This window comes from Colletes latitarsis, chromosome 10 (genome assembly GCF_051014445.1).
Source record: "Colletes latitarsis isolate SP2378_abdomen chromosome 10, iyColLati1, whole genome shotgun sequence".
Taxonomy (NCBI): Eukaryota; Metazoa; Arthropoda; class Insecta; order Hymenoptera; family Colletidae; genus Colletes; species Colletes latitarsis.
This window is the reverse complement of record NC_135143.1, coordinates 12,128,651-12,142,259: the sequence shown is the minus strand read 5'-3', so window position 1 is coordinate 12,142,259 and position 13,609 is coordinate 12,128,651. Positions and strand designations below refer to the sequence as shown.

The 13,609-nt window shown below is 40.8% G+C and overlaps 1 protein-coding gene across 3 annotated transcripts in view; it reads left to right on the top strand.

Annotated features, from left to right (window-relative positions):
- Nucleotides 1-5,239: 5,239 nt before the first annotated feature.
- Stacl (SH3 and cysteine-rich domain-containing protein) overlaps nucleotides 5,240-13,609 on the top strand; it is a 73,414-nt gene continuing 65,044 nt past the window's right edge. For all 3 annotated transcript variants that reach the window (XM_076776226.1, XM_076776227.1, XM_076776224.1), the window contains exon 1: nucleotides 5,240-5,657. The gene's annotated coding sequence lies outside the window, so the exon portion shown is untranslated. The remainder of the gene's footprint in view (nucleotides 5,658-13,609) is intronic.

Here is a 13,609-nt window from a genome sequence, read left to right as displayed (position 1 = left end):
AAACGTCGGGTGGTTTTAGCGGGTAAAAGTTGAGAAATATTAACAGGCGACAATGGCAACGAGGTGAAGGAATTTTAAGTGGCATCGACCCAGCGGTCGAGCTTCGTTAACGGTTCCTTTATCAGGGGATGATTAGTTTTTGAATCCTCGGTTCAACGGCAGTGGACGTTAATGAACTTGTCAGAAATCGCGGAACTGTACGAGATTAAAGAGCTGGTCGGCTAGGAGGGGGAGAAGCGGAAACTGGGTTAGACGAACTATTAAAAGACGCCCGACATTTGTGCCCGTTTAATATTTTTATTCGAGCCAGCGATAATTTTTTCTTCGAACGCGCTGTTCTGGGTTAGAGGTTACTCGACCTCTTTTAAAATTCTAATCGACCCGAACGATTTTCGTTCACATTTAATCAGCAAACATCCCGACAGCGAATTTCCTCTTTTTTTATCGGTTTCCAAATTTCTCGAAAGCCGTCCGTTTTAAAAACAAAAAGAATCTTTGTGTTCAAACGACCGTAGACACAATATTTTTCTCGTGCTTATTTTAATTCGATAGAATGCGTCGATTATTTGGACATCAGAGTGCAATGAAACGTACCTGCGTTAATCTTTGACATTTTAATTCGAATGTTTTGCTGATATCCCCTTCTATATTTTTAATAACTTCATTTTGCTTCTGAATAAATTAGAATTTAAAAGAAATTCTCTTTCAAGGTGGTTATTTACCGAAGGCACGATTACTCCGGGAGCAAATCCGTGCCTCGAATTAATTGTATAACGAGTTCCGGATTTCGAGCATCGAGATAAAATGGTTAGGAAAAATTAAATGGCGGTTCGTCTACGTTTCGCTGATGAACTCGTCGGCTTAAACGCAACCAAGATTCGACGTTAACCGATTTGTTATTTAGTTATTTAGTAGAAACATCCTTTTCAATTTATTATTTATTCACCAGAAGCATCGAACCGACCTAATTTTATTTAATTCATAACAAATTTCAAGGATGAAGTCTCTCGACAAAATAATTGAAACGGATAACAAATCACGCGCAACTGTTCGCAATATTAAAAATAGATGCAAGGAATCGAGGACAGATCTCGAATAGGTCAACCAAAAAAATTATATTCGTCCACGAAAATCCGAAGTCAGCAATCTCAGCAAAAATAACTGCGAAATAAATGTTGTGCCTGAAACCATGAGAATTGTAAATATATTAGTAAAAACGTCAAAGATATTAATTTAGAATCTGATTATTCTCGCTCGAGGGTGCATTTATGTTTCAAGGGTTGGAAATTTGAATTTTGAAAATTCAATTTCAAGAAGACTAGGCTCGTACTGCTAAATGTTTTTAAAAATGAATGTTTTTAATTCTTTTTTTTGAATACGTGGGGAAGATATTTTGACTAATGAAGTTAGGTGGAACATCCAGTATTTAAAGGCCGCCTAAATTCTTCGTCAAAGCGACCCAGATTCGTCTGCACAGGGGCCACCAAAAATACCATCCACAATTCCTGAAAGCAAAATCACAATAAATGCCAGAACGGAACATCTCCTAGGATCTTCGTGTTTTATTGGTTATATTCGTGTGTTCGTTTTCCTCGTCCCTCGACCCTTTCCTCTCGTTTGTCTCAATTCCTTCCGGCAACCGTGAGAAAAAAGGCGACGTTGGCTCGTTTTTCATTCTTCAAGACCGCCTTCGTTCCTCGTCCCTTATTCCAGCAGCACGGATCGCATATTTCCCTGTCCTGTTCCCTTGAATATTTCATTTTGCCCTGTGCAATGCGATTTTCTCCGTTTTTCACGGATTCTCTTCTCCCTCTTCTTCCGGTCGCGTCTCGTTGCTCTCTCTTCATTGTCACTTAACTTGTTCTGTTCCGCGTCTCGACGTATTGTTTTTCTCCCTGCAGGCGTCTCGATTGAAACTGTCTCATTTCGCTGGAAAACGGAATTTCACGCCCCGGAGAACTTCGAAACAAAACAATTAACGACGCGTTCTCTGTCCGATTGACGCTCGCAAAATTCACTTCGATCGGAAAAACACTCGTTCTGCCATTTTGCGCGAGCTGCTTCTTCCTCAATTTCAAGGGTTGTATTTTATTTCAATTAAATACGTTCTGAATCGGCGTTTATTTTTGATAGTCTATTTACGAAAACCGGTAGCCATCGTTCGCGAACGATACTTCGCTTTAAAAAATCTTTTTAAAGACGGAACAAATCGCGTTCCCTTCTCTTATCGTTGGATGTTTGTTTACGTTTTCATCCTGACCGTGCCACAATTTTTGTACGACCTACAAATACAATTGAATCGATTCGGTCTACTTTTAACGCGAACCGAGGCGATGCTGCCAGAAACGCGATACCGGGGGCGGAAGCGGAGGAATCGCGGCCCAGAAAAAGGATTCTGTCGTGTGTGTCAATATTCATTAGACTTCCTCGGGCTCGACTTTTATCGACACGACGGTATTCTAGCCGAGACGCAGATATTCGTCGGAAGAAACACGGGTTCTTTTTCCAACCGGGAGTGCTATTGACGCGTGGCCCAGAATCGCGATAACTTCTTAAAATATATTTAAAGACATTCTATGTCGGCCGAGATTCCTCGGAGAGGATTCGATTCCGGTGAACTGGAACAGCCAGGCGAGTGCTTGTTAGAATCGCTACGAAATTTCGGTAGCAAAACAGACGTTCGTAATAAAAGGGGAGCGAGCATTTTACGAGGAGCTCCGAAGCAAGGAAATAACAACCCTTTTTCGTTCTTACGTTGCCAAGAACGTCAAACGGTTCGTAAAAAGCGATCGTTCGTGAGCTCTGCCTCTCTTTAGATCCCTTACAGGATGTCTCGCGAGTGATCGAAACTTCTCCGTCATATCTGGCATCTCACATTGTTGTTTGTAATAGGTTCATTAAACTTTCTTCAAAAAGAAATCTAAGGGATTAAGGTTGGCCGATCGGGAAGGCCATTCTATTATACTACCTCCTCGTCCCATCCACCTCTCTCCGAAGGTTTCATTTAAATGTTGCCACGCGTTAATTGAATAATGTGGTGGAGCCCCATCACACTGAAACAGCCAGTCTCTCAGAGAGGAAGATTTCGAGCCCGAAATCGTTCATTAAAATGCTGCGATCAGCTTCGTCGCGTCGCGAAAAATCTTCCTCTCGATTTTTACCGTTATGGAAATTTGCAAACCCGCGTCCCGCGAATCCGGTCTCGTCGGTACGCGGAGGAGGAAGTTCTCGATGCATTTTGTTGATTACCGTTGGCAGAACGCCAGCTTTTTCGAATAATCGACAGGTTCCGAGACTCGAAGGCGAAGGTGACTTCGCGAGTCTTATTTTCGACACAAACGAATTCGGGAGAAACTTTATTATTGTTTTCCCTACGTTGGGTATATATTTTATTTTATTTTTCCTAGTCATTTCTTCTTTTCGCGAACAAACAAATAATAACGCCGACTGTATCTTTCGCGAAGGGCGTGGGCGAGTCTTCTATATGCTGAATTTGAAAAGACCAAACGCAGAATCCAGAATCCATCGTAGAGTTCGTAAAAATACCCTTGCTCCCGTTTCGTTTTATTGCGTCCCTTTGGCCGGGAGCTGGATTCTTTGGGTCGCGTCGGTGAATGGGGGAAGGAAAACGCAGAGAAAGGGCGGCGAATCGAGGGTAATAACCGAGAGACCCTCGCGATTCTCGTCAGGGTTGCAGGAAGGTTCACCGAAACTTCGGGGCCACTCTTGGACGGGTCGAGTAGGGTCCGCAAGAAAGTGTATCGCGACGCGGGTTCGAGTGCTGAAGAAAACTGCATCACAGCGACGCGCACTAGCTCTTTGAAAGGGTTGTTCTGCCCGCTTTTGTTCGTTCTACCCGCTCGAAATATTCTTTCAGCGTCGGAGTTCATTAATATTCATCGTACCGCGGGCTCGTCGTGCAAATTTCGATCTTTTTCGAAGCCGCTAGTGGTACAATTTCGCCGCGAAATTATCTCTTTCAACCTTCTTTCGAACGGGATCATTCCCAGCTAGAAAGTTGCCGGTGGATCGATGGAAAAGTTCGGTGACAGGGCGTGGAAAGGTCGAAAGCTCCGTTCGAAATACCGAAGGTGATGTTGAAGATTTCGGAAGAAGCGATTTTTAAGGAATATATTACGATGTGGCGTCCTTGATCCGAATCGTTCCACAAAATTCATGCGGTACACCTTGTATATTGCAATTTATTATTGTAACGTGCGGCAGTTATACTGCTCCGGTGTTAACGGCACTGAGTTTATTAGACTAATAACAATATTGTCTGTAACGTAGATATATTACGCGTTATGGTACGCGTTGAACGAATTTAATTTGTTGTTTATGCCCGTAGTCGTATTATACGTGCAAGGTGATATCGGAAGGACCGACTATATCTTCTCGTAACTCGTACCATCTAACAACTATTTCATGCAGCAATTAATTAACCCCTTAACTGCCGAGTGCGCCATATGGTACGATTGTAAAATCATCAGCTGTTACGCGCCATATTGCCCCCTATTTTCCCCGATACGATATTAAGCACAACGCGGTAAATATATAAGACGAACAAAAATTCGACGTCGTGATTAAACTGCCCTACATTATCATTTTTGTCGCGAAACCATATTTATCGACACGGAATAAATGTTTTCTTACGCTATGTAAGTAGCATAAAATTTGCACAATTATATCATTTTTCTTGCCATACCCGATTCCTCGAGCCGTATAAAAGTGTTACGGTAATACGAACGTAAACTAAACAGTACATTAAACTTTCTCGGCAGTACGTAAGCTGCGCTAAGTGTGAATAAGGCCGTAGAGATAAGGAAACGCCTAAAGTATCGCTAAGAAAGCTGAAACATCTCGCGAATCGTTTAGTTTACGACGACATTACCATAACGTTACCTTTATACGCGAAACGACCCAAGGAATTATACAAAAGAAACAGTTTTCTTTTTTTTTTAATATTGGCGTTGTACTTTCCAAAAGTGTTGAACACATTTATTTAATTTTTTATTTACATAAATACATTTTATTTATATTAGTATTAATACCTATATTTTGTTACATAATGGAGTATTGAAATTTTCAATGTGTTTACTATATTTTTGAAATTTTCTTCCGTCGCGCGTAGGCGCGAATTAATGGCGCGAAATCGCGCGCAGGAGCATGCGCACTGGGGGGCGGTTCGTGTTCGGTGCTTGGGGTAGCGTTTTGGTTGTATTTCGTGCGCGTTCGTTGGCGGATGTTCGCAAATATGAAGCAACGGACCCGGTATTCGAGAATACGCACTCTTGGAAATATCCATCCCCTCCCCAAGCCCTGTTTTCCACCCCTCTGCCATAGTGTTTCCGTAAAGTAACGCGTGCCGTCGTCACGAGTAAATTCAGTCAGTGGTGCGCGGGCCTTCGGGGCGCGAGGACGTGCGCGCTGCTTCGTATTTCCGGCTTCCTGGTCGCGCGTGCTTCTCCGGTTCGTCTCGTGTCAGTGCATGGAATCACAGAAGAACGACTTTTCCCGATCATTTCCCCCAACGAAACGAACTATTCCGTGAAAACGTGCGGCTAGGACTGGTTCTTTTCATCCTGTTCTTGGTGTCTTCGACTGCTGCACGAGGTGTGATCTTCTCCACGGATCGAACGCTGCTTCTTTCGTCGTGGGTGAGTCTTTATTTTTCCATATTCAACCATTTTCTGTGTATTTGATGTTAAAGAAATTCGTAGAACTGTTAATTTATCGCAGAGAACATTGTTCCATACAGATCTATCAGAGTTTAGATTAGTAAGAATCTCAGATAAGAATTTTTTTTTAAATATAACTTTTCGATTGAAACTTACTGAAACTATATTTACAAATTTCTGTCAAATTACAATGCTAGATCTACGATGTTATGTAAAAATATTAGATCAGCAACGGGTATTTAAGTTTCTAGTTTATCATAGTTAATTATGAAAATATTGTATTTACAGAAGGTATTCAACGAGGTGATTCAACGTGTTTTAAAATTCAGGATCACCAACGCGAACGAAAAGTTTCTTTAATCATAGGTACAAAAGTTACCTCCTTCTAGATTTATTAAACGATATCAAATAACACTTAAAGTATATTGATAGTATTACTGGGTTAGAAAAAAAGAAATATAATATATAAATTGCAACTTACGAGTTATCGAAAATTCATTTGGACATCCGAGGATCAAATTTATTTTTCGCGAATCGAGCGTCCGTTGAAATTTGCTGGTTACAAATTTGACAATCAATAATTTACTATACTCTTTGAAGAACTCCCACGGTGAACATGTCGATGTAACCGAATTTAGGAAGAAATTGCCCGTGTAGTCGATCAGGAGCCAGGATGAGAATCCTGATCCTGATCATCTATAAGTTTAATGAAAAATCCATAACTTCGATGAACTCTCTTAAGGAGATCGAACCCATTTCTGAGAAAAAGTTTTTTGTGATAGACGTAGTCATGATTCGTTTCTATTAATACCGTATTTCTTTCTATTGATCGACAAATTTTATTCGAAACAACCGTCTCGATCTTTCGTTTGTAATTATTGAAATAACTTTATCATTTGAAATAACGAAACTTCTTTATTATTGTTTTGTTTCAAGTATTAAGAATTTGTTCAATAATTGCAGAACGAGAGGCATTATTGCAATACGATTTACTTGTATTAATAAGAAAACAGATTGGGGGTGGGTTTTTGCAACGGTACCAATTAAAAACGGGTCAAAGCGAAGTTACGAAATTTTACGGACACTTTTCGAAAGAATTTGACCAGGTTTCCGGCCGTGGTCCGATTAAAAAATTTAAATTAATTCTCGAATAATTAAAATGTTGAAAGGAACGGGTAAAATTTGACGAATTCCTGGCTCGACTTTGCACGATTAAAAAATTGAATCGCTGTATCTTAAACGCAGTAAATTTTGTACTGAATTAGGAGACAACGAAACACACAAACGTTTTCGAGGATTGTCGGAACGAAACAAATTGTGATAAACTTTTTCCTCTTGGTTAGTGAATCTCCAAAATATAAAAAATTTTAAGCAAAAAATTCCGCCACACGGTTTTCGTATTGAAATGCGATAAGGTGTTAGCACGGCGATTTTTTATTGTATTTTTCAGGACTCATGCGGTATGCAAAAAGATACGAAATTTAAAATTTTTATATGTTTCATCGTATATTCATAAGAGTATTACAAATGGTCTGGTGAGATTTTCTCGTTGGAAATAAGTTCAAACATGACCTTATTCGGTCTACTTTTAATTATACGTGGTTGAAAGTTTTTCAGAAATGATTCGAACTACGTTTGATTTAAAATAGGGAATCAGAACGAGGTCGTGCTTGTGCTTTCTATCACAATGAAAATTCTCTGATTCATTGGTAATATTTTCGTAAAGGTACAACGAGAAATATGCAAATTTAAAGGCTTAAATTCGGCGATGAATAATGATCCATCGGACATCGTAATTGATCTCTGGTTCTTGATAAATTAAAAGATTAATTAAAGCATTCATGTAATTCATTCTCGTTTCGAAACATCGAACGAAATAGGTCATAAATATAAATTGATGTTTCGTCTATATTTTCTTGACGAATTTATTAGTAAATTACCTGAAAACGTTTTAAGAAATCTTTTAAGAAATTTTTTCGCAATTCTTTCGTACTTTTTGATCTATTTCAGACACAATGTAAATAAAATTTATCCGTGGATCGTACTTCGTACGCGGGAAGACCATTTTTCATTTAGTTTAACGAGTACCGTTGGTCTGGAAAGTTTTCAACTCCTCTCGAGCCATTAAAAATGAACCCGAAGTTTGTAATTTCGATACTCGTCGTCGACCATTGTCCGAGGAAAGTGGTATCGCGGATCGAAATGAAGGTTTTCCTGAACTTTCACCTCGTCGATGTCGACATTTGATCGACGAACGCACGAAGAAATAATTGATGGCACGGAGGGAAGACATTGGAAAACCTCCAAATCTCCTCAGTCTATTTGTCACTGTCGCGCAAACTGACGCGAAATTGTAACGGACCGAAAGGCAGGGCTACGTTTCATAGAACGTAGGGGATGAAATCGTAAACAAGGGTCAAATTCGCCCAAAATGAAACGAACCTCGCCGTCAGTTAAATGTGACTTTTATTAGAAGAAAATGTCCAGTCTATTCTACGTGAATATTCCGGAAAATAAAGCTTCTTCCCACGAGGTTTTTTTTTTAAATAAATTTACTATATTTTCTTTTGCACGATTCATTTGAGAAATAAATATTTCACGCGAATGTACGTGTTCGAACGAGCCATTCCCGGGCTTCGAAATATCTACCAACAGGAAAAGTTGAAGCTAGTCGCGTACGTTCGTTTTTCCGTTCGGTTTAGTCCGTAAATTAGCATTCATCGGAAGACGCAAGATTTATCTCCGTACGCCCATCCACCTTCATCAAATATTGACGATCGAAAGTTGGAAGGAAGCCTCGAGTTTCGCGAGACACCGGTAACTGGCAACTCTAAATATTCAGTTGCGAGCTTCTAAATAAGCGACCCTATAAATAGGGCTAGGTCTATTAGCGGAAGACGTAGAGGCCAGCTCGAGACTCTCGGGAAGGCGAAATTCGTGTAGCGTATAGGGAAAGGAGACAGAACAGGACAGATAACGACGAAAACAAAGGGAAAAGCTCACGGGTGCGTGTCTTCGAACAATAAGAAAAGCTTCCGACTGCTGTTCGACGACGGAATTAGTTCGGGGAGCGGAGAATTTCATCAGGATTTCATCAAAACGCAGGAAAAGCTCCTGTTACGGCAATTCCAACTCGAGAGAAACCGAATACGCTAGTTTGCAATTCATATCACGCATAAATTTCAGACAAGATACCAAAAAAAAAAAAAAGAAAACTTCTTCAGAGTCACGATAACATTTTTTTGTTGGTAGATCAAATATTAAATATTCCGAAGGAACGTCGATTAATTTAATTGTAGAAGTTCAGGCATAAGATTTCGCAGATGTGTTTTCCAAATTATTTTTTTAAAGATTCACGTTGGAAGACCCCCTTAATAAACGCCTCAAATTAATTAGAATATTCGTATCATTCCATCGATCTGAAACCCGTCGAATTCGGATAACCGATCTACCAGTGGTCTAGACAAAAATGTTTGAGGGTTGTAAACGATAGAACGGTCACTTTTGGCGAACGAAGGGATTGTTTTCCCGTCGGAGAGGAAATAAATTGCAGAAGGGAAGGGGTCGTTTCGAACAATGCTCGGTCGAACGCGTCGGAACCGACGATCGTTTTGGCTGTTTTAGCCGTGACAAAGAGTCGTTGGTTATCCGTTGTTGGGAGCCAGCCTAGCTTCGTTCTCTCAAAGAGCAAGCACGCGAAACACTTGTCGGTCTTCCCGTCTGCTCCACTTGGAAATATTAATTTATACGGCGCAGGTATTCGAGGGGGAAGCCCGACCGACCCCGATTATCATGTAGATCAGTCCAACAACGATCTAATCCTCGGCTCGCGGGATTCTGCGGGTCGATTCGACGAAACAGCAGAGGTCTTATCAGCCGACGACACTGCACGCTGGTAATTGGACGCGCCTGCTTCAAAGAGGCGGAATTAAAATGGAAGATATCTCCTCTTTGGCGAGGAACAGCCGGGAGCTCGAAGGGTGAGAGAGGGCCCTCGAATAGAGGATTTTCTATTCGAATTTGAAGAATCCTAGTCAAAGGGAGGAGATGGATAGGCAGACGGATAGACTCTAGCATCGAACACGATCGTTCTATTCCGTTCGCAATTTATCGACGTTTATTCTCCGTCGGACTTCTCTCACGTTCGTATTTCCATTGACGAGATATTAGGAAACAGGCGTCGAAAGACTGATTTCTCATAGAAATCCGCTGGTCCAAGGGTTAAGAATACCTTTGTTAACAAAGGGGGACTGATGTCATCGATTTCTTCGCGGTTGTTTTCGCATTTCTCCGATTCGAACGTTTCCGTAAATTATTCAAGGCCCGATGGTGCCTCGCGATCGAGACCGAATGTTACGTAAACATTCGCGAGCGTTAAAACGTTGCTGTTTCACCGTAAATTCTCATCCGAATCACCAGCTACGGTCGCCGTGAACTTTCCAGCGAAATAATTCACGATCGAGAAGTTACGATTGTACCTAGAAATACTGTTTCCTGTTACCTGTAATAAAAATAAAATTACGCCAGAGATCGACAATTGCGAGGACGATTAGCAGACGTAGAGAAGCTTTGTAAAGAGTTGTCTCAACCTCTGAATAGAATAATTTGTATTTTAACATATTAAGTGCAAAACATCCTCAGTCTAACGATTAGAATCGGTACTAAGAATTAAACAGTAAAGAAATTGTTATTTCAATACATTTCTGATTCGAGTTACGAAAGAGAATTCACAAAGAATACTCTCTGTTCGTTCTGCCGGGCTTTCATGGTCCTTGTAATAAGGTTCTCGGTATCCTGTTATCATACTCAGGATAAAAGTTACGCGCGGCTCCATATTTTTACCACGAGGCTACGGCCGAGTTATTGTCGCAGTTCGAAATACTCGTTTCGTGACCTGCACGCTCTTGCGTTCTATTTGTCGTGCAAACACGCCGCGGAACATATAAAATTACCTTTCCTGGAATAAATGTGTGCAAAATGGCCGTGTGTACATTAAATTATTCGCCGTCAGTGTTTAATCGCGCGGCAGATTGACACGTGACGGAGCTGGCCAGAAAAATATCATACGCTGGATAGCATAGTGTCACTATTACTATCTCCAATATTGTATCAAATTATTAGATCGTATACATTTATGACGCGTACGATGAACATACCAAGCACACGTAATATGAAATGTATTCTAGACGTACTTTGCATACGATTACCATACGCCATGTATACGATAAATCAGTTTTCTAATTATACTAGTTTCGAACTTGTATAATGCTCGATGTTAAATCGTACAATATTAGATAGCTATGGAAACCGTGATGATCAACGTACTGATAGTATTTAATATAATTTCATCGTATCCATTATTGTGCTTGATCAGACATTTTATAAAATGAAACGTCAAGAAATTGCTCGAAGATCTAATTAACACGATACGACGAGATATTTTACTTAGAAGCGACAGTAACGGAGACTCGCAGAAATTGTCAAAGCCATAAATTACGCGTAAATTATTCTCCAAGATTTAAAGTCTGTCTCATTAATAAATCACGCGGGGCTTTCTGGCTAGCGTTAGTAATTAAAAACTAATCTCGTTTCGAGGAGATTAGCCTACGGACGAAATTTGATAAGCCATGATTTCCCACTTAACTGTCGACGAGCACGCGACACTAAAACGGTTTCTCTTTATCCCTTTTGCGTTTCGTGTTTTCCGTCTCGCGAGGAATGTCGAACGTTTCGCGAATATTTTCTCGTCGGACGTAGCGTTTCCTCGGTCGCGGTATGGTTTATTATTCCGCGTGGAAATTAGGTGAAAACGTGCACAGGGGTTCTTATCGCAACCTATATTCCCGGCTTTCCAATAATATCAAATTATCGAAACGCGTGGCAGCCCTTTGCCTTTTGACCGCGTCTACGCGACTTTATTATTCGAAACGGATTCGAACGAATTAACGCGTTACGTTCGCGACGATTGATTTTACCGAACGGAAAAATGAAAACCAATATCAATTCTCACCTCGATGATAGTCGGGAGAAACAAACATCGCGCAACAACAACAGCATTTGATTTTCTTTTTATTCTGTTTTCGGGTCGGATCGTTCGACGCGATGAATAGTATTAATAAATCTGGGAACGTGTGCAAGCAACAGCAGCGTGGATATACGCGTGTAAAACCGAATCCTGTAAATACATCGATAAATTAAAAGCGAGGTGAATAAGCCGAAACGATGTTACGGAACGTTGGACGAAAATCCACGCTGACGTTCTCGGGTTTCCCTGACTCTGTTCCAAATTTCAGTTTTTTGGCATTCGTGTAGCTGAATTTTTCCGATATCGTTGGACGTTTAACGAATAAAGACCCTCCGTGGTTCTCGCGATCGAACGAAATCGCTCTAACCTCGAGTCAAACGAATTTTTTTTTTTTACAAAACGACAAAAGTGGCCTTTGTTAAAAAATGTGTGGATATTGTAAAATATAGTTTTCTCGTGAAACGTATCGTTTTAGATACGCGTGCAACAATGGCGCCCCGGGGTTTCAGAGTCTGCACTCGATAGTTTATGAACTCGGTTTTGTCTATGGACTGACGAAAAAATGTTGTTTCGAATGTTTGGATTTATTTTGAACGAAGAGTCGTATGGATCGAACGAAATCGACGTTTCGTAAAGTTTTTGTTAATCCATTAAGTACCAAATTATAGGCTCTTTACTATAATAGAATATAGAAATATTTCAGGTTAGAAAAACGGAGGAAATGTTGAATATAATACCTCTTTTAGTTAACGATACTTTGCAACTTTAAAAGCCATATTATGTTTGAATAAAATTAACACCATAGATTTTTATAACTGATACCGAACAGTCAAGTGTGGAATAGACGAAAAGTGGAGTTTAACGAGAAAGAGGGAAATAATGTTCGCGACGAGAGTCAATAATTTATCGATCGTTTGGTTCTTTGGAATAATAGAAGAGGTGGGGATCCGAAAGGAAGTTGTTCGCAAAGTTTCAACCCTTGCTCCACTTTTCTCGGTCGAACGCCGTTAAAGGGTGGCGACAGCAACCCCTCGGGGAATCCCCTGCTGGTACGAAGAATTAGCGGAATTCCTTGAGACGACAAGCGTCGAGGGAAAACCGAGAAAACGACCGATTCGTTCCGGCAAATCGCGTTCGTTGTACTTGCAAATTGGCCGGAATTAGCATTGCAAAGGGAACTAAGTATTACGCCTATCCGCGAGGCGAGCCTTGAAGTTATGCTTTTCGGCGTCGTCGTCCCGGGAAAAGTTGGAGACTCGACAAACCCGACGTAATTTCGCGAAAATTTCCTACCTGGCCGCCATTTCCCTTTCCAAAGTTTCGCTTTGACACGTCGGCTAACGAGGTTAATAAAGCGGCTAATTGAAAACACGAGGCGACAGTTTGTTTCCCCTATTGCTGGTTTTCCTCTTGTTTATTCGGATCAACTGTTATTTGGATCGTATTCTGGTGATATCGTTAATACCGTATCAAATTTTTTAACCAGCGTAACCTGAATACGATGGTACGATAAATATTATTATTAATACCAGTGGTACGGTATTTTAGTACACGGAAGAATAAATTCGATCGGATGTCGGTTTCGTCGATCGTCTAATTTGAATTCAAAGATGGTGCCAGGGAATTGTCGCGAAAGCCGCAGACCTGTCGGTTCCACGGTTGTTCTTCCGACTGAACGATGTCTAAGAAAAGCTTTAGCCAGCGCGAAATGCACGCCGTGTCTCGGAATAACTGTTAAACAGATTCGAACGCGAGGGAAGGTCGATTTTACGCCAGATAGGACGAAATGCGTGAAAACTTGATCGTTTCCCCGAGGGTCTGACCGTCGAAGAAATGGGAGACCGAATACCAGAAAAGAAACTGTACTCTACGCTGTATTGGATTTTTATTTCCTCTTTATCCGCGC